This window comes from Lagenorhynchus albirostris, chromosome 18 (genome assembly GCF_949774975.1).
Source record: "Lagenorhynchus albirostris chromosome 18, mLagAlb1.1, whole genome shotgun sequence".
Lineage (NCBI taxonomy): Eukaryota > Metazoa > Chordata > Mammalia > Artiodactyla > Delphinidae > Lagenorhynchus > Lagenorhynchus albirostris.
This window is the reverse complement of record NC_083112.1, coordinates 46,919,509-46,940,396: the sequence shown is the minus strand read 5'-3', so window position 1 is coordinate 46,940,396 and position 20,888 is coordinate 46,919,509.

Here is a 20,888-nt window from a genome sequence, read left to right as displayed (position 1 = left end):
GGAATATTGCAACTCGGTAAAATCAAAGTCAAATTTCCGAGTGATATTGGGCCATAGAAAAAGCACGACAAAGAATAAAAATCTTTTTCTTTTTTTTTTTTAATAAGGGAGTAAATTCTCCTCTAGCGTAAGATTATTCAATTTAAAGTGACTTTTTTGATAATCATTGATTATCCACCTAGTGTCAGAATCTGTATCAGTAGGAACGTAAGACAGAATTATTGTCCTTTATTTCACACTTTTAATCTTTTCTATTCATTAATGGCAACTGCTTGTACCCCCACATAAAAAGAAAAAAATGCCATTGAGAAAAGAACACAATAAACAGAAGCTTCAAATGAGATTAGTCAAAATTCAAACCATTTTGACTCAAAAAATTAAGACACACGAGAAAAGATGTCCTTTCCTTTTGTGATGAAACAGTATGTAATTTAAATAGGATTATAGACTTCTTTTTGTATCAATTAAAGGGATGTCAAGAAAAAAGCTTCATATTCTATTTTTTTACTATCTCAACCTCAGTTCTTAAGGAATTAAATTTTATATTTAAGTTTGGAGTTAAATGTGTTCTTCCTGAAATATCTCATAAAACTCTCAATGTGCACTTATTCCTAAATGTACTATAATTTATCCTATTTTTAAAACTCTAGTAATATACAACAAACAGTATTTTACCTTTTGGGGGTACTGGGATTGCTTTTTCTACCTTGTTAGTTTGATAAGCAGACAACTATAAATGCCTTGAACCAAGTTACAGGCCAGGCATACTGTAGCTTAAACTGTACAGTATTTGAATTCTGACTCTCAACATGTTAGGAAAGGTCAAGAGAAAAATCCTGAACTGAAGTAGTTACACCAAACAATCTTTTAGAACACTAAGGAGGCCTCATCACCAGCATCACAATGAGCAGTGTTTTGAGCCAATTGCTGTTCATGTGATGACAAAAGCACTAATGGTCCTAGGCTGTGAGGCACTCCTACTGAATGCTCAAGTGAACTGTGCACGGGGCACAAGAAAATACGCCTTTGGAGGTTAATTTGTGAATGAAATGTGTAAGGATAGTGCTAAGCCCAATGCTGGCTCTTCATGCCTTTGTGTCTATCCACTGGTGATGGTTGTGTAAACTTGTGTAAATTTTGAAGAGGACAGTTTGACAATAAGCAGAAGAAGGCTAAAATGTAAACAACGTTTAAAACAATAGATAATTCTCCCTCTAGGAAAAATATTACATTATACACTGAAAAGAACCCAGGTATCCAACAATAGGAAAGTAGTTCAATAGCAGCCACTGAATCTACTACCATATTCATATTATTAAAGGATATTTAGTCACATGGGAAAATACTCATGACATGTTAAGTAAAACAAAGTAAAGAGGTTTTTATAAACACAGACCCAAAGATGAAAAGAAAATGCAAAACACGTATGTATTTTGGTGGCTCTCATTGGATGGTCAAATGATGGGTGGTTTTACATTGCTTTATACTTTTGAATAGTTTCTAAATTTTTCACAATTGCCACATATTTCATTTGTAACCAGAATAAATGTTTTCAATAAAAAAACATACATAAGTGTTACCTCTATACAATTAAGGGTTTATTGGAACTGTAGGTGAAGATCAAATGATTTTCCATTTGAAAGCACCAAATACAGCCACAACTTGCCGGCACCCTGTGCTGGGAAAATATGTAAACCTTCTTAACCAAGCCAGTAGATTTTCAGCATTTACTGCAGAATAAACAAGCTGAAGAGAGATTACAAGGTTTGAAGTTTGGAAAGGGATAACCTGGGAATGTTTTAAATATAAATATGCTTTAATTTATTTCCTAAGTGATCAACAAGACTTCTGCAATGATTTATACTCAAAGTTATTTTGGGTATCTCATTTTACTTTCTTGCTTTGTTTTCCCCTATTAAATGAACTAGGTTATTTACAGTGTTTTGACAAAATGCATAGACTCTTAAAAGTTCATATGCATCTCTTAAGAGCTGTTTGTGCTTTTTGTGGTTCCCGCCCCCCCCCACCCCGTCACGCCTCAGGGTTTGTGGGATCTCAGTTCCCCGACCAATCCCAGGGCCACCGCATTGAAAGCGACGAGTCCTAACCACTGGACAGCCAGGGAATTCCCATTTTTGGAGTTTTTTAAATTCTAAAGTATTCATAAAGACGATATAGAGTAAAATGGTTTCTAATGGGATGTGTTTACTATCTTCTCTCTGAGAGCCTGTTCTCCTTACTGGCACCTAAAGTTGTTTAAAGTAATTCCCAAACTTGCTTTCTGGGAACTGAAAATTAAAGTCAGCGGAGCATATTGGTGGTGGTCTAGGAACTTAATATTTTAAACATTTTTCTATAAACAAGTCAATAGAGAGCTGCTTTCAGAGTTAAGGGCCCACATGCCCCTTCTCCACCCTCCCATCATGACCTCAACCCACAAGTAAAACATACACACATACACACACACACACACACACACACACACACACACACACACCCCTATTCTAAATCATCCAGCACATCACTGGTGCCTGAAAACATTTATTGAACACCCTTAGTGTGCTGAGCACTGCTGTAGGCCTTGAAAATACAAAGATGGGTAGGATACAGTCCCTGCCCTAAGCATTATCTGACAGGTAACTCCCCCCACCCCCACCTCAAATATGTTTCTTGCTTCTCAGTAAATTGGAGTCCAAACTCTTCAGTTCGGGATGTTGAGCCAACCCCAGCCGATCTTTCCAGCCTGGAATCTCCCTACACCGCCCTGCCTCTTCTCCCAGGAGCCTTAGGCTCTAAGCATAGGGATTATTTGTCATTTCCCAAATGCCACTGCTGTTCCCTCCAATGTCTGTCTTTGACTACATATACCATAAATCACAAGCCCAGCTAAAATCCCACCCCTCTCCCAAGGTCACTCCGTATACCCCAGTAAAATTTATACTCTTTTGGTTTCTTCTCCTTCCCATTAGCTTTGTATCCCCAGTAAAGCATTCCTAACCATCTGCCTTGAATCCATCTCCCCCTACAAAATCTCATGCCCCTGCAGGACACGAATGGTCTTGTCTTTGTGTCCATCATGATGTCTCTGAGCACAGTGTCCCACACCAAAGAGGCCACTGATGTTTGGTGAACTCAATTTTATTCTTATAAACATAAAAGGTAAAATTAAGAATAAAAGTTTCATAGAATGCCATCTTAAAATGTAGAAGAAATGAGTTAGAAATATCACCCTCTTAACAACCATTGTAGTATTAATTGATTAAGGCAAGAATTAATGGAAGCTAAAATGATTGGGTACCATTCTGATGAGAAATAGGATATTTTAATAGTCTCAAAGTATTTCCCCACAAATAAGGTATTAATTACAATGGGAAAAATAGTAACCTACCAATGGAAAAACTTGGCAGACACTACCTTAAGCAGATGATCAAAATTCACATCATCATTAATGGGACAAACTGATATCATGGGTTTTTTTTGATGTGATGAACTGAGAAGGATGCAGTGTTGTTTATCTTGTGTTGTATTGTACTGTACATAAAAATACATCACCTGAGGGCTTCCCTGGTGGCGCAGTGGTTGAGAGTCTGCCTGCTAGTGCGGGAGACACGGGTTCCAGCCCTGGTCTGGGAGGATCCCACATGCCGCGGAGCAACGAGGCCCGTGAGCCACAAGTACTGAGCCTGCGCCTCTGGAGCCTGTGCTCTGCAACGAGAGGCCGCGATAGTGAGAGGCCCGCGCACCGCGACGAAGAGTGGCCCCCGCTTGCCACAACTAGAGAAAGCCCGAGCACGGAAACAAAGACCCAATACAGCAAAAATAAATTAAATAAATTAATAAACTCCTACCCCCAACATCTTCTTTAAAAAAAAAAAAAAATACATCACCTGAGGGCTTCCCTGGTGGCGCAGTGGTTGAGAGTCCGCCTGCCGATGCAGGGGACGCGGGTTCGTGCCCCGGTCCGGGAAGATCCCACATGCTGCGGAGCGGCTAAGGCCCATAAGCCATGGCCGCTGAGCCTGCGCGTCCGGAGCCTGTGCTCCTCAAGGGAGAGGCCACAGCAGTGAGAGGCTCGCGTAACGAAAAAAAAAAAAAATATATCACCTGAATCTAACCATGAGGAAAGTCAGACAAACTCAAATTGAGGAACTTTCTACAAACCACTGGCTTCACTCTTCAAAAATGTACAATAAATATCATGAAAGAGGGACTTCCCTGGTGGCACAGTGGTTAAGAATCCACCTGCCAATGCAGGGGACACGGGTTCAATTCCTGGTCTGGGAAGATCCCACATGCCGCGGAGCAACTAAGCCCGTGTGCCGCAACTACTGAGGCTGCGCTCTAGAGCCCATGCTACTGAGCACACGTGCCTACTAAGCACACGTGCCTAGAGCCCGTGCTCCACGACAAGAGAAGCCATTGCAATGAGAAGCCCGCGCACCTCAACAAAAAGTAGCCCCTGCTCGCTGCAACTAGAGGAATCCTGGGCGCAGCAACAAAGACCCAACGCAGCCAAAAATAAATTTAAAATATATATATATATACGATGAAAGAGTCATGAAAGACAAAGTTTCAGCTACTGTTTCTTTTTAAAGGAATAAATAATCCTGGTTTGAACTACATGGGGGGAGGCCGGAGGGAATTGTCACAATAAACATAATTAGACTAATTAGTAAAATTTGAGTATGAACTGTAAATAAAATTTTCAAACACTTTGAAATTCCACTTTTAGGTATTCATTCCTCAAAATCTCTTAAATGTTCACAAAGATAGACGTGCCAGAATGTTTATTGCAGCATCATTTGCAATGAACATTATTGGGGTATTAGCAAAATTTGAGTGTGGACAATGCTACATTTCCAAACTCAATAGTATAACTGGTTATATAAGAGAATACCCTTGTTCTTAGAATATACTCTCTAAATATTTATGGATAAAGGGTCATGATGTTTGCAACTAATGGTTGAATTAATCAAGGCCAAAAACAGTGTGTGTGTGTGTGTATGTGTGTGTGTGTGTGTGTGTGTGTGTGTGTGTGTGTGTGTGTATACAGAGGGAGATAGGCAGAAACAGAGGGACAGAGAGAGAAAGCGTGAGACAGAGAAAGCAGATGTGGCAAAATGTTAGTGATGAATCTGGGTAAAATGAATATGGGATTTTTTTGTTTATTCTTGCAACTTTTTCTTTAAGTTTGAAATCGTTTTGAAATTAAAAGGAAAAAAAGAATAAAGGTTTGAGAACTATTTGTTTTATTTCAAAAGATGAGATCCTGCTTTCTAGCACTGGTCTTCACAGATTTGTTTTTGTAGGAGACTTGAAGTTAAATTGAGGAGAACCTATCACAAACCCATAAAAGCAATCCCACCTCAGCTAAAACATACAGATCTTATGGAACTATCATTTTTGTCATGATGGCCCTATGTACTGAGTACCACCACTATCACTGCACTTATCAAATTTATTTTTATTATATTACATATTACATTCATCTTTGTTTCTTCAGCCAACCATGGCTCTGCCGTGTAGAGTACTATATGAAAATGCATGTCTGAATGAAGAACGCACACGTACACACACAAAACACAAGGGCCTCCAGAGCTTTGAACTACATTTTTGGACTTAAATTTTATATTTAAGTACAAAATGATTTGACATTTGGGGATTTGCTTCAAAATAACCCAGAGAGGATAAACACTGAATGAAGGTATGAATGAAAAAGACTGACCACGAGTTAATAATGGTTGAAGCTGGGTGATGAGTACATGAAGGGTTCATTCTCACTATTTTTGTATCTTTTTGAAACATTCTATTATATAAAAAAAAACTTTTTTAAGGAAAGCACAGTAGAAGCAGTAGTAATAGGAAGAACAACTTGACCAATCAATGAAATATAAATTGTATTTTAATGTAGTGTAGACTAGGTTTTTGACTTTTAATTTTAAAAAACAAACAAATAAACCAAAAAAAGAAGACAGGTCTCAGGTAGCATGAAATAAAAACCTATCCCAGGGAATAAGTTAGACTTTAGAGATGCGTCTTTCAAATTTGAAAAATATTAGATTCTTCTTTGTGTCACCAGAGAATTTTCAGAAAATCAGATCCTTAACATTGCTCTCAATTTATTGTTGAGGTTTAGAACCTCAGACATTATAAGCAGGTGTGACCTAATGACAAATGGAACAAAAGACAAATTACACAAAAAAGATGATTGAAGAAATGCACAGGGATGGTGTACATGTCTGGGGGAGAAGGGATAGATTAAGTATTTTCCTATGAAAAAGAATTTTTAAAACAACCAACAATTATTTATTAGAGTCCCACTATGTGTTAGACAGTGGGAGTTATGGCAAAAGCAAGGGACCTTCAGTTGGATAGCTTCCCATCTCGTTGAAGTTACAGTATATGTGCACATAAAATAACAAAATAACTTTGTGCCAGTGGATAGTGAACAAGGAAGAGAGATCCGCTGTGGACTTTGATTCTTGAATTGACCTTAAAGAAAACACAAGTTTCTGCAAAACAGCAGATAGGAGGAGAGAGGAGGGAATTCTGGGTAAGAACAGACATAGTGCTTAGGGTAAATCACAAACTGGATAAACTGGTGAGAACAGTTGGCCCACGGATAGATCAAACCTAATTTCTACATGCTATATAAAGAATTTATATAATAAAGTCCAAGAGAAAGTCTAACCTAATGGAGAGTCTTGTGTATCAGTGTGACCGTGAAGGTAAAAGGCAAATGACCCCTTTATCCCAAACCCCTAAATAGTAAGTGACTATCTGGGAGAAAACATTTGCAACAAAGGATTCATATTCACAATCATAAAAGAGATCTTTAAAAAAAAAAATCTGTAAGACAGAGAGAACCCAAGGAAAATTAGGCAATGGTGGTAAATAGGCAATTCACAAAGAAGATGTACAAGAGGCCGATAAATGTATGAAAAGTTTCTCAACCCCACCACTCTCAGGGAAATGCAAAACAAACAGCAATGGGATAACATTTTTGCTCACCAGATGTACAGAAATGAAAGTGATTCAGAGAGGGTGTGGGGAAACTGGAAGTCTCATAATGTTAGTAAAAATAAAACTTTGTAGGGTCTTGGTAAAACGGCTCTCTGCACAGGGCACTCTAAAGCATCTATCAAAAGGTAAAATTTTCACACACTTTGAAATTCTACTTTTAGAAATTCATTCCTCAAAATCCCTTAAGTGTGCACAAAAGTAGATAGATGTAGCAGAATGTTTATTGCAGCATCGTTTGTAATAATGAAAGACTGACAATTATCTAAATATCCAACAATAAGTAATGGTCAAGTAAATGAGTGAGTAAATTCTACTCTATCCACATATTACCCAGAAATTTTAACAGAATGAAGTAGCTATATCTATACTGACATGAAATGTCTCTAAAGGCACAATAAGTGAAAAAAAGTCACTGGTTAATACATATTTCATGGTGTCATTTATGTAAGTGATGTATGTGAAATATACATTGTCTAAAATGGCTAACACACAACTGTAATCAGTTTACCTCTGGAGAGAGGAGAGAGATTGGGGGTTGTGGATGGCAGGCAGGGAGAGAGGTTGCTAGCTACGTCCCAGCTAAGCATTGGCGATTCCATGCAAAAAGTAGCCTATCTCCATAAATGCCTATTACTAGGAAGATGAGCTAGGATTCATGGAATGTGGTTGGTCTAAAAAGAACCAAAGGATTCATCTCACCTAATAGAACCCTCTCAATTTTAGAAACCTATTATTCAACAAGCATTTACTGAGCAGCTACTATGGGACATGAACTGTGCTAAAGAGCACTGGTGACTCAAAGGGGACCAAAAGTGTTATTAAAGATTAAACAGCAAATACCTTGAAAACCTAAAAGATAAAGCATTATCTGTGTCAGACAGTCAAGGAAGGCTTCCTGGAGGAAGAGATCTCGGAGAAGGGCCTTGAAGAATTTGAATTCAGTTTTTTGACTCAAGTCCAGTAATCTTCCACTCCATGATCCTCAGACTTCTCTGATAGAAGTAAGAGGTAATTAACATAGAAAGTAAGAGGTAATTAAAGATAATCTCATATTTCTGGAGAGAAATCATTCCTAGAAAGAGAGGGCTTGTGTCTACCCATTAAAAAGTATATATTAGATGGGCTTCCCTGGTGGCGCAGTGGTTGACAGTCCGCCTGTCGATGCAGGGGACACGGGTTCGTGCCCCGGTCCGGGAAGATCCCACATGCCGCGGAGCGGCTAAGGCTCGTGAGCCATGGCCGCTGAGCCTGCGCATCCGGAGCCTGTGCTCCACAACGGGAGAGGCCACATGAGAGGCCGTGTACCGCAAAATTTCTCAAGATGCTACATATATACTGCAAGATATAATGCCACTGGTGTTAGCTCTTGAAAAGAAGTCAGCAGAATCATCAGGATGCTTGCTATAGCCATTTACCAAGTCAATGTAGGGGATCTGATCCTTTCAATTTTCCTGCCCAGTTATTTAAGGCTGATTATATGCCTGGAAAATTTCTATCCCTCTCATTACAGATATTTCATTATGTATAATCACTTTTTTCCCCATAAAGCATTCTATTTTACACTTTTCCTTGTTTATTTGGTGACTTGGCTACATGTGTTTAAATCGTATACCTCTAGTAATATGTCATCATTGGAGTTATATTGTGTTAAATTTTTTAGGAATTTATGAAAAATAAGGGAATAATAAATGCCGGTGCCGCCTCAACCCTGTGACGTTGGACACGCAAACAAAGTGGCCTTCCTGACATGTGGCAGCACTCATGGTTCATGACTATGGGACGGTAAGCCGAAGTCCAGTATGTTTAAGGAGGTAAGCCACTTCTCAAGCATTCTTTTTTTGCAAAGATACAGCCATAATACTTTTTTATGATAGCTTGGTAAATCTCTTAAAGAAAAGGGAGAGGTTTATGACAGAAATGGTGATAAAGCTTTAACTACATGTGTGTGGTTAACTCTGTTTCAGCCATTCAAGTTAACTTCTACCTATATTTATGGGCGTCATTGCATAATATATGAAGTTTGCAGGAAGTGCCCGGAAGATAAGGTTACATAGACAAGTTATTTAAGTTTGAAAGTAAACCACAGCTCATGCTGGGAAACTAGTTTATAGCCCATTTTGTAACCCAAATGAATACGTCATTCATTTTCTTTTCATTTTTTTTTTATCTCATAGTTAACATGAGGCAATTAATCATTGTTTGAATGTGCAGCCTAGTAAGTCGACAAAAGAACGCAGCTTTGGGGATTGATTAGCTGAAAAGTCAGTAAATTACATTTAAGAAGTGCAGATAAACATTTGATGATATTCAAACCACCTTGAGCAAATGGATGATTTGCACACATCATCATGTCCCACTAGATAATGTTTTCCTTCACAAGCTTCATTCAGTAATGAGACTCATTTCTACCAACAAATATTACTTGATCAATAGACCTTGCATTTGCCACAGGAAATGACCTTTCATGGTTAATATATAACTGATTACTGTTCTTCCTCTGTAGTAGCCTACATTTGACAGTAGAGAAATAAACTGTGTACACTGTAAAACACTAAAATATGTCAAACGCTGTAGTATACCCTCAGAGTATTATCGTTTGGCACTGTACAAGGGCTATGACCCATTTGTACTGTACCCACCCACCATTTCAGTTCTTGCTGGCTGCAATCAAACTTTTGCCCTAACATTTAGGTATTTAGAATAATCAAGGCTATTCCTCTTATACCTTAAGGAAAAAACCCAAAGCCAAACCGAAGACCCTCTGTTGGTGACAACAGTGGTTTTGAAGGGTAATGTACATAGAAGAGAAACAACTCTCATGAAAGGAAATTACCCTAAAATCTTTGTTGTGGAAAATGAAAACTAATGACACATTCCCATTGTAATGCAGTTCATTTTCAAATGTAAATAACTTGTCCATTTAATAATTTGCTCCTCCCCATGACTGCAAAAGAGCCTTTGACCACAGCCATCTTCCTATTTCATTCACTGTCAAGAACACTCTAAAGGAGATCCATTGTTTTCCCTGGGATAATTTTAACAGATTAAACGATTTAAAAAAAAAAAAAGGTATCACTATACCTGAGGGCTCTGTCTTTGAAATCAATGTAAATAAAAGATGCCACCTTTATTAAGTCTGAAACGGCGTGTTACCTGTTTTTCGTTGACCTTGTGGATGTTTTCAGTGACAACTGAATTAACCAGGTGAGGGAGGCTCTTTGAGGGGCCCAGTCACACTCCATTGTGCAGGATGGCACCTAGCAAAGCACTTAGATTAGGCTGCGGAGGGAACAAAGCTAGGTACACTCTCTCCAGCTTCAGGTAAACAAGATTATTGTTCTCCATCCCTGCTGTTCGGAATGAATGCAATGCTGCAAAGCTAATTGCTGCTATAATTAGGAAAAAAACCACACCCCAAATGACTGGGAATGTGCTAACTCAGTGTGGTTTAAACCTCAGAGACATTTCCCCTCCTATACAGGTGTGATGGGCTCTATTCATAGTTTTAAAATGATAAATTTAAATGTTAACACGATATTGCAAAAAATGCTCTCAGGTTGGAAGGTGGAAGCTGGTGGGTGCAAGGTATAAGTGCTTAAGGGTCGTTAGCCTTCTGGCCAGAGGAGGAGAAAATTCCATTTTGGGATTGAATACAAAGTCAGACAGCAAATGCAGTCTATGGAAAGTTTCCCCTCTTTGAGCAGGCCCTGCTTGGCTCACAAGCTTTGCCCCATACCGTTTCATAAAATATGCAACTTTCAAGCCACCTCCACGTAAGGAGATTTCACTCTGCTGTTGAGACATTCTTCCTCATATCTAACTAAATCACCCGATCTGCAGTTTAGCAATCCCATTTCCTCACATCTTCAGCAACATCTAACCTTCTATATTGACATCTATTTTCTTACAACAAAAATAACTAAGCTGAATACCACAAAATTACAATAGGAAGGCTTTTTAAAAAAAGATATTTTCTACTCTCTTACTCTGAGTGGATTGTTTAATTGGTTTCAAATTTAAAAACAAGATTTAGGAATCAATCATTGCTTAAGTTGCGGATTCCCAAGTGGTGCTTCCAAGTGTAAAGTCTGGGGAAAACAGACTTCAGAGCTGCCGGCTGGATTATGGTTAACAGGTTAGCAAGTATAACTCAGTTAAGGCTTTACCTCCTTCTGTGCTTAATAGGAAAACTAGGACATTTTTAAGATTTCAATCTTATTCTTCAATAAGATAACTCTTTTCACCTATGTGAACATGAATGAAAACACTAATAATTATAGCTTTTTGCTGCTTGGCGTAAAATAATCTTTCTACTGTAATTAGATTTGAAGGGGAACTAGAAAAGACCTTCAATAAAATGCTGTCGTGAATTCCCTCCAAAACGGCTTGCCTGTAATTAAGGTGCATTTACAGATCTGATATTCCTTAAAAGAAGCATTAACATTACAAAGACCAATTATTCATGGTCAAACAAAGGAGATTCAGATTCTCTGATCAAAGCAGTAATCTCTTTTACAGTTGTTATTTTTGAAGTATCTTCAAACAGAACAAACACACACTGACTATGTAAACAGGTATAGCTGTGGGCTAATTTGCTGTTTTCAGGATCCCATCGTTTTCCCACATGGCTCAAACTTAGTATGGTCTACCCCGTTTCCATTCCCAGCCCCAATTGCTGATGCTGAGGGAGGAATAAGAACTTTTCAAAAGGGGGAAAATTCCAAATATCAGTTTTAGTATTTAAACAGTCATAATGTAAAGGTCATCGACCATTTTTAACATAACCTGGTCCATTTTCCAAAGTTGCTTGTTTTCGGAAACATCAGCAAGCTTTTTAAATGATCACAGGCAGAAAAACAAAGACATGAGTCAAGTGAAAGAGTGCTGAACTGGGTTTGAGAAAAATCTGAATCTGAGTCTCGGTTTGGCCCTTCTCTGCTGTCAGGCCTGAGCAAATTCCTTAGAAACTCTAGAACTTTTTCTGCAAATATAAAATCGGGATAACAGATGGGAATTCCCTGGCGGTACAGTGGTCACTGCCGAGGCCCGGGTTCAATCCCTCGTGGAGGAACTGAGATCCGGCAAGATGCATGGGCGCAGCCAAAAAAAAAAAAAAAGAAAAAAAAAGGATAGCAGCACATCCCTAAACTAGGAGGTTTAGGAGGTTGTGAAGGCCAGGTTCAACCTCAGTACATGAGGGAGCACGGTCAAATAAGAGGTATGTTCATATAAATAAAAATATGTTTTTAAACCTCATTGTACCCCCGGAGAAACATCCTTGGAGTGCCAAGGAGTAGAAACGACGAAAAAAGAAAAACTACTTTAACACCTATAACAGCTTGTGTCAAAAGTGATTAGGGAAACTCTAGCTCTGTGGCTCACGAATGTTAAATAGGTTTCTTTTCTAAAGGGCTCCTCAGAAAGCTTTGAATCTCCAAGAGAATCTCAGTAGAATGAAACTTATGTCAAACATTTGACAGAACTGCTTTAGCCTGAGGCTACTGCAGTGCTCCTTTGAAAACACTTTGAGGATTGTTGCCTTCTGATACATTATTGATTTGATTGGGTAGGAAACACTTAGATGCTCAAGCAAATCTACTTTTTAGTCTATACCATTTGGTACAAATGAACAATTAATGGCAGCAGAGTGTCCTGACATGATTTACAGCATAAAGAGTTTGCAAAAATGTGCCACTTATTTATTTATTAATTTTTTTGACTCAATATCTCTAACAGCTCTACCACTTATAACTTGAGTGACTTTAGGTAAGTTTCCAAATCTCTCCAACTCTCAGCATTCTCATCTGTGAAACAGAGATAATATTTGCTGGGTAAGTTGTGGCCAAAATCAAATAAACGTAATTTGTACACTGAGCTTAATAAATGGTGGATTTAATTTTCTCATTCATTCAGAAATGTCTAGGTCAAAAGAGTGACCTTTTCTAGGTCACATAGCAACTCAGTGACATTGTTAGAAAGGGACCAGAATTTTGGAAACTACTATTGTTTGAATTCACCCCTATCAAAATTCTAGAATAGATTACTAAAGGGAAAATTTGTAAGAAGAAAAGGAATAACCACTAGGGACAAATATTATTCCAATACAAACAAGCTGGGCTAAACTAAGACAAACATTTTTCCCCCAGTGGTGCTATTAGATTAGTAGCCAGGGGGGATGCCAGAGGCATGAAAAAAAAAATCTTAAATTGTTCTTGTGGATAAGATGGTTATAGGTGAATTAGCCTACAATCTAGCAAGGTTTATTTATACTATTTGTAAAAACTGTACCCAGAGAGTGATTGATTTCAATGTAGAAGAAAACGTTCAGCATTTATCACAGGGGTCTCTCTCAAATAATATTTTCATCAATGACCTGGAGGAAGACATGAGAGTTATACAAGATGCAAACTGGGAAGAAAAAGCTAATATGTTGGTTGGCAAAATCAGGAATCTTAAGGGTTCCAGTAAGCCTGGGACTAAATTCCAGCTCTCTCACTTATACAAATCCTGTGACTTAACTGCTTTGAATCTGTTTCCTCATCTCAAAAATGCAGATAATAACTACTGCATGGAATTGGGAGAAGTACATAACATAAAGGGCCATCCAAAGAGGTGTTCTATGCAGATCTTGGCACATAGAATTAGGTCAAGAAGTACTGGTGCTAGTATTAGTTGTAGTAATGATACTAATACCAAAAAAGGTTATGCAGAAAAAGTTGTAGGGGTTTTAACTGACTACAGGTTCAATATTAAATAGTCTGAGGGGCTTCCCTGGTGGTGCAGTGGTTAAGAATCTGCCTGCCAATGCAGGGGACACAGGTTTGAGCCCTGATCCAGGAAGATCCCACATGCCAAGGAGCAGCTAAACCCATGCACCACAACGACTGAACCCGCGTGCCACAACTACTGAAGCCTGCGTGCCTTCAGCCCATGCTCCGCAGCAAGAGAAGCCACCGCAATGAGAAGCCTGCACACTGCAACGAGGAGTAGCCCCCGCTCGCTGCAACTAGAGAAAGCCCGTATGCAGCAATGAAGACCCAACACAGCCAAAAATCAATCAATCACTCAACCAATCAATAAATTAAAAAAGTAGTCAGATGAGGCTGACAATTATTTTGGTGAGTAGTTCTAGAAGCCCCTTTTTAGAGACACATGGGCAAACTAGAATGCATTTATGTAAGAGTGGCAAAATGGTGGACAGTTGAGAAATCAAATCACATGAAAAGCAAATGACTTTGTGACATGCATTGGGTAAATCCTTTTAAAAAACACAACAAAACTACTTTATTGAGGTATGATTAACATACAAAAAGCTGTGTATATTTAATGTATACAACTTGATGAGTTTGTAGGGTAAATTCCTTTTAAACATATCAGTTCCTTTAAGCCTCTCTATAACTCATTAGGAAGGTGTAATTATTCCAGTTTTAAAGATGAGGAACTAAGACACAGAGAGGTTAAGTGATCACACACCTACTGAGAGGAATATGCACGTGGAAAATGGATTACATTTATTCATTGTTGTTCCAAGGGCAAATTAATGTGGATGGATGGGGTCAAAGGAATATTTAACTGATGGACAGCGAACAAAATAACTGACATGTACTCTTCAAAAATATCCAAGTTCTAAGAGACAAAGAAAGATTGAGGAACTATTCGAGATTAAAGGAGATTTAGGAGATACTACAACTGAATGCAATGAATGATTGGAGATTTTCCTTGGCATAAAAGGCATTATTGGGACAATTGGTGAAATCTGAATAAGGTCTTTAGATTAGATAACAGTACTGTATCAATGTTAATTTCCTGATTTTGATCATTGTCTTTTTCTTATGTAAAAGAATGTCCTTGTTCTTAGGAAATGCTCACTGAACCATTTGGCAATAGAGGGAAATCATATCTTCAAAGTACTCTCAAAAGGTTTAGACCGACAACAAAAGAGAGACTAGAGAAAAGGACAAAGCAAATGTGATAAAATGTTAACGTTTGGAAAATTTGGGTAAAGGATAAAATTATTTGCAATATTCTTGCAACTTCTCTGTAAGCCTGCAATTATGTCAAAATAAAAAGTTTCAAAGAATTGAAAAACATGTAGGGCATGGGATAAAATAAAATCTAAGGGGAACTATTCTGTAGACAATTGGTAACATAGGACTGGAAGTAGAAAAGACTCCAGGGGGGTACAGAGGAAGATTTGAAAGTCATATGTGAGAACAGATGAGAGTAACTGATTCATTCCTTTCATTCACTCAGAAAGATACTTTTCATCATTTAGGACTTAAAAAAAAATACAATTGTACTAACTATTAGAACTACTGACACCTTTATTTCCAAAGTGATGAAAAAATAAATGCTCAAATAATTTAGTCTGCAGTGACTCTTTCGGGAGGAACAAGTTCTGTATGTTTGGACACCAGAAAGGTATATCAGGAAGAGAAAAGGGTAAAAAAGACATTTTATATGTATTCAAGATGAGTACACAGATCTCATTAAAAAAAAATCTTTACTATTGTGGAGATGTGAGGAGCTCAATAACTAGAATGTTTCTTCCCAGGCAGGGTCTAGATGAGGAAGACAAAAGCAATGGATAGAGATTATACCCACTTTTTTTTTTTTTTTGCGGTATGCGGGCCTCTCACTGTTGTGGCCTCTCCCGTCGCGCAGCACAGGCTCTGGACACACAGGCTCAGTGGCCATGGCTCACGGGCCCAGCCGCTCCGCGGCACATGGGATCTTCCCGGCCCGGGGCACAAACCCGTATCCCCTGCATTGGTAGGCAGACTGTCAACCACTGCGCCACCAGGGAAGCCCTACCCTCTTTCTTACTAATAAATGTTATATCGGAGGACATATCAATAGTTGAAAGTGAAGGTCAGTTGGGCCTTAGTCTCCCCCCACTATGACTTAGAACAAGAAAAGCAAGGCACTGGTCCCAGGGATAGAAAAGGTGGTTCCTTTGTAGAAAAAACCAAAACAAACAAAAAAACCAACCACAAAAAAAAAACAGAAAGAGGAAAAACTATACAAGCCCAGTTCCTTAAACAAAATGTACCAATCAGATAGTCATGAGGTGCAGAGGCAGAAGCATCTGGGAAAACTCCTCATGGAAAACATGGAGTGTGGGCGGGAAGGTGACCGCGGGATACATTTATTTCCCGCTGATACTTTTTGTGCTCAAAGGAGAATGGCGGAAAACAAAACAAAACATGGGGCTCACAACTGAACATTGAGGAATGACTTTATCCAAGGAATTAGAGAGAGAAGGACATTTAGACAGGACATGGTGAGAGACACAGACTTAGAAATTCAGTAACAGGAGGTGTAGCAAGTGCCTTCGGGGACAATGGTTTCAATTTGGTGATTCGGGCAGAAACCAGATTGCAAGGTGTAAATGAGACGTTCTCCTTTTTTTTTTTTTTTTTTTTTTCCCCTTTCCTTTGTCTTTTCCTCAAATGTTCGAATTTTGCCTTGGGCCCTCTGCATTCCTCACTCCTCACTCTTCCTGGATCGTCTGCTCACCCACGGATGTTAATCTAAGGTAAACAGTACAAGTATAACGGGGTTAACCTTGGAAGGGAGAAAAGCCTCTTCTTTTTTTTTTTTTTTTTTAATTTATTAATTTATTTGTTTTTGGCTGCGTTGGGTCTTCATTGCGGTGCGCTGGCTTTCTCTAGTTGCGGCGAGCGGGGGCTACTCTTCATTGCAGTGCGTGGGCTTCTCATTGTGGTGGTTTCTCTTGTGGCGGAGCACGGTCTCTAGGCACGCGGGCTTCATTAGTTGTGGTGCGCAGGCTCAGTAGTTGTGGCTCACGGGCTCTAGACCGCAGGCTCAGTAGTTGTGGCACACAGGCTTAGTTGCTCCGCGGCATGTGGGATCTTCCTGGACCAGGGCTTGAACCCGTGTCTCCTGCATTGGCAGGCGGATTCTTAACCACTGTGCCACCAGGGAAGACCAAACCTCTTCTTTTAAGAACAGGGAAAAGGGCTTCCCTGGTGGCGCAGTGGTTGGGATTCCGCCTGCCGACGGAGGGGACGCGGGTTCGTGCCCCGGTCTGGGAAGATCCCATATGCCGCGGAGCGGCTGGGCCCGTGAGCGCGTCCGGAGCCTGTGCTCCGCAACGGGAGAGGCCACAACAGTGAGAGGCCCGCGTACCGCAAAAAAAAAAAAAAAAAAAAGAACAGGGAAAAAAAGAAGTTAAGATAGAGATGGAAAATGATCTTGTTTTTCTGGGTAACATGGGAGAAAGGGTCATCGAATTAGTTAACGTTTTTTTTTCCTGCTCTACTGAATGCTTGTTTCACCCCAGAATGATATATCGAATCGTATTCCCCAATGTGCTGGTATTTGGAGGTGGGGGGGGTCCTTGGGAGGTGATTAGGTCACGAGGGTGGAACCTTCATGAATTAGATTAGTGCCTTTATAAGAGACCCCAAGAGCTCCCAAACTTCTTCTTTGCACAGCAACAAGATACAGCTGCCCATGAACCAGGAAATGGGCCCTCACCAGACACTGAGTCTGCTGACACCTTGATCTTGGACTTCCTAGCTTCCAGAATTGAGAAATAAATTTCTGGTCTTTGTAAGCCATCCAGTCTATGATATTTTGTTATAGTAGCCCGAATGGACTGAGACATTTTCCAGCAAAAATTCAATGTAAAAAAAAAATCAGGAAGCAAATATCATTGCTTTCTTCCTTCCTTTCTTCCTGCCATTCAACAAAATTTTGAAGGACAATTTTTCTGTACCAGGCACTGTGCTAGGTGCTGGGGGTACGGTAGTGTCAGATAAGATTTTCTGCTTTCCCGGAACGTATATTCTATTAGGAGGGACAGGCAATGAACAAATAAGAAAATAAGAATTTCAGATGTTGCTCTAAAGAAAATAAAGCAAATGGAATGTAGAGGGGCAGGTGTGTGGCCTGGGTAGTATGTGTGAGGAGGAAGGGGCTGAACCCTAAACCTTGAAATGGGAATTTAAGGAATTATGTATCTAAATATTGAATAAGTTATAAAATCCAGGTATTAAAAAAATAAATTCAAAACTATGAAGCCAAAGAAAATCATATCAACATCTGTATACTTCTCCCAAAACCATTTACTCCTGATTCTATAAAGCGAAAACAAATAAGTATCTTTTTTTTAGAAAAAACAAAACCAAAAACAATTCACTTGTCTGCATGAATATTTGCTGGAACAATCACATGCTAAATTTTATTTCACCTTTACTGAAACAAAGGTACCTAAAGAACCTGTTACTGAACACCCCACATGCACAAACATGTGATTATATTTGACCATATAATTAATTTTGATCAACTGGACGTACACACCAGTTAATTCTACAATTAACGAATACACATATGTATTTGTGGGCATTCAGTGCCACATAAGACATGGCTGTTGTCTCTGCTTGCCCACAGATTCATTGATTCAACCATCCTATATTGAGTATTCACTGTGTGCAAGGCATTATTCTAAGCTCTGAGGACACCAGGGGGAGGATATGCCCTCCCAAAGTTCTTTGTCCTCCTAAAGTTGTCCTTAGTGGCCATCGTGTTTTATCCTTTAGTTACCAAAGGTAATAGGAATTAAACAAGTGTTTTCCTTATTTGTTCTAGGTCCCTAGGGTCATAGCTTTGTTCTAGCTCCTGGTGAAAGTATTTTAAATAGATATGTTTAGAAGATCCCAGAAGTAAGAAAATAAAAGTGAGGTAACATTTTATAGAATAGGTGGTGTGTTCCTGGAACTGTGTTAGTAACCAGTAATGATAATGAGCCAATCTTGCTAATAATAGTAAATCAAGATGATCATACCAAAAATAAATGGAAGGAAGTGAAAGTAGAAGAGGCAGATTTATGACTCTGATTGCGGTATTACAAATAAGTGAGCAGAGTAATGAGAGAGAAGTCATCAGCAGTTTAGAATGTCTACACATATTTTAGAGCACAGTTTTGAATGTTAGTGACATTTCTGCTACATTTAACAACTTGCTTAATAAAGCAATAACAGATGGCATTCAGGGAATTACATATGCTATGAACTTTGAAGGTTTAGGGGATAGAAATTTAATTTTAGATTCTCAGTAAATGTTTTAATTGTTCTACAGCTATTAAAAAGAGGATAAAACATGATTAGATATAGAAAACAGAGGGGGGGACTTCCTTGGTGGTGCAGTGGATAAGACTCTGCTCCCAATGCAGGGGGCCCGGGTTCAATCCCTGGTCAGGGAACTAGATCCCACATGTGTGTCACAACTAAGAGTTCACATCCCACAACTAAGGAGCCAGTGAGCTGCAACTAAGGAGCCCGCCTGCAGCAACTAGGACCCAGTTCAACCACATAAATAAGTAAATAAATAAATATAAAAAAATAGATTAAGTAAATAACTGATACAAAGTATCAGATCAAAGAAGGTACAAAAACAAGTTCATTATTCTGATTCAGAGAACAATTTACTAATTAAAGGAAATAAAAAGGAAAGCTTTTCAAAAAAAAAAAAAAGAAAAGCAAAGAGGGAGGGGGAGTAAGGGGGGAAAGGGAAGAGAAAGGAAGACTTAGTAAGTATAGGGCCATGGAGAATTTCATAGTACCTTCCGGAAAATGATGTCATTGGAAATATACAGCAGTGGTATAAATAAATCCTATTATTTAAAGACAATGTTTATAAGATGATTAAAGTGACTTTTGCATTTCAATTGTATTTAAATGACTTAGGTAAGATATGAGGTACAATCTCCTTTTTAAAGAGGGATGTTAAAACAGAAGTCTGAACAATGACTTCAAAATCACATGACAGTAGCAGTGATGAAATCACTAGCAGAAACAAATGAAATACAACTTGTGAAGCTGGCATGGAGCACAAAGGTATTGTGGCACATAAGGATCAAGCAGTCCTCGGGAGTGAAAATAAAATCACCAGTTTACTGGATTAGAGCAGACATGAGCACAGTCACCTAGAACGCAGGTTCATAGGCTCCCAGAAGAAGGACTAGAAAGTGACTAGAATGTAAATTACAGAGGTATAGGCAATGTGGTAATGGCAGGGTGAGGTCAGGACTGTTAATCTAAAACCTATAAAATAAAGAGTCTGGATGGCATTGCCCATTCCAGTATTGTCTAGGGCAGTGGTGTTTTTTTGTTTTTTTTGCAGTACGCGGGCCTCTCACTGTTGTGGCCTCTCCCGTTGCGGAGCACAGGCTCCGGACGCGCAGGCTCAGCGGCCATGGCTCACGGGCCCAGCCGCTCCACGGCATGTGGGATCTTCCCGGACCGGGGCACGAACCCGTGTCCCCTGCATCAGTAGGCGGACTCTCAACCATTGCGCCACCAGGGAAGCCCTAGGACAGTGGTTTTAAAGCTTTTTTAAGAACTAGAGGAGGAAGGACGCAGTATTCTCGGCAAAGGAAACAGCCGTGGTGAAGATCCTGAGGAAAAAAGGGGCTGGAAGAGTTTAAGGAACTGCAAAAAGGCCACTGAGTTATGTAAAGAGTAGCTCAAAAGGAGCTTGAAAAGCAGGTACAGATGCACCCCGTAGGCCGTGGCAGCGTGGGGAGCTGGCTGGCACCTCAGAGCAGAGGGTGCGCATCCCTGTCCAGCGCCAGCTGGGTGGTTTGGGGGTCTTTATCCCATCTCACCGCTGAAATCTGGGTCCCACCGAATCTGGATCCTTTCTCCTGAGAGCCGGCTGGTGAACACTTACGAGCACACCCCTTGATACTGTGTAAGGGACACAATTTTTTTTTTTTTTACTATAATTTAAAAGATTGTCAAAGATCTGGCGGTTTTGAGAATCAACATGCTAATTCCAGGGTGATATAGTAAAAATATTACAAAAATGTTTCACAAATATTTAGAAGTCATGGCAAT